Consider the following 1,501-nt stretch of genomic DNA (forward strand, 5'->3'; position numbering starts at 1 on the left):
TCTGGAAGCATCAGCGTGCTGCCTTTGGCAATGAGAAAGGACAGCCTGACTACAGCAGAGTGTGGAGTCCTAACTGTGCTAGGACAGAGAACCCACCATCTGCAGTCATCTGAATGAAAACCAACCTAGGCAAGACTCAGTTGTTACGAATTATGAATAGACTCTTGTTCATCTGGCGAAGGAACCTAGGGCCTGGTGCACGTTGTCTGGCTGAGCTACATTGACTCGGGGTTCAATCACTGTCAAACAGTTTGTGCTGGCTAGGTTTTTGTTTTGTTTTGTTTTGTTTTGTTTTGTTTTATGTCAACTTGACCCAAATCGGAGATATCTTAAAGGAGGGAACAGCAGCTGAGAAAATGTCTTCATAAGACCCAGCTGTAGGCAAGCCTGTAGGGCATTTTCTTAATTAGCGATTGGTGAGGAAGGACCCTACTATTGTGCGTGGTATTATCGCTGGGCCGGCAGTCCTGGATTCTAAAAGAAAACAGGCTGGGCGAGCCAGTAGGCAGCACCCCCCCCCAATGGCCTCTGCATCAGCTCCTGCCTCCAGATTCCTGCCCTTGCTTGAGTTCCTGCCCTCATTGCTTCTGCTGATGAACTGTTCTGTGGAAGTGTGAGTGAAATAAAAACCCTTTCCTCCCTGAGTTGCTTTTGGTCATGGTTTTCATCACAGCAATAGTAACCCAAACTAAGACACAATTACATAAAATAAGAAAGAGAAGAAAAGGCATATCCGAACAGCGCCCAGCAGCCAAGGGACACCCAGTAAATGCCAGTAGCTGAACTGGCTATCTAGAAATAAACGAAAAGGTGCGTCAAAGGGGTGGGCGATTGTCAAAGCTGGCTGATGGGGAAGATCCAAACTACTTGTCAAACAGAAGGAGGCCAAATAGTGGGCAGCCCCAGGGAAGAAACTGCTGTCGCTTGTGTGAAGTCAGAGAGTTTTACCAGCCTTCCTGATACACTCTGCCTTGTTCCAGAACTTCCTGGGCCCTTCCCCCTGTTAATCAGGCTTGGTCCACCATGTCACACAGAGGTAGAAAGGCAGCTTCAATCCTTGCCGGCTCTCCAAATGAGGTGACCATTTTTAGCCCTAGTTTCAGGGAACTCTGCAACCAGCCACCAACAGGTCTGTGCGCTGACCTCAGAGAGAAGACAGAACGGCTTTTATTTGCAGTCTAGCCATTTCTTAAAAGACCAGCTTCTGGGGCCAGGGGTTGTGTCAAGGGAGTTGGGCAACTTCAGGCGGGTTGGAGAGGAAATGTTCTTCTCAGTCACAGGGGGCCTGAGTAACTGAGAGGCTGAAAGGAGTCCCTCACGGTGTGGTTAGCCCGCGTTTGGAACCCTCAGCTCCTCGAGATTTGATGCTCACGGCAGGTCCTGTCTTTATCAACCAGTTGCAGATGCTTTCTGCCCGTGTGGGTTGGGACAGATGATTGCAGTAGCTACCACCGGACGCAAGAGGAGACTTCTCAACCACGAGGGTTTCATCAGTTGCTCC

Source organism: Psammomys obesus, unplaced genomic scaffold (genome assembly GCF_907164565.1).
Source record: "Psammomys obesus unplaced genomic scaffold, mPsaObe1.curated_primary_1811, whole genome shotgun sequence".
Lineage (NCBI taxonomy): Eukaryota > Metazoa > Chordata > Mammalia > Rodentia > Muridae > Psammomys > Psammomys obesus.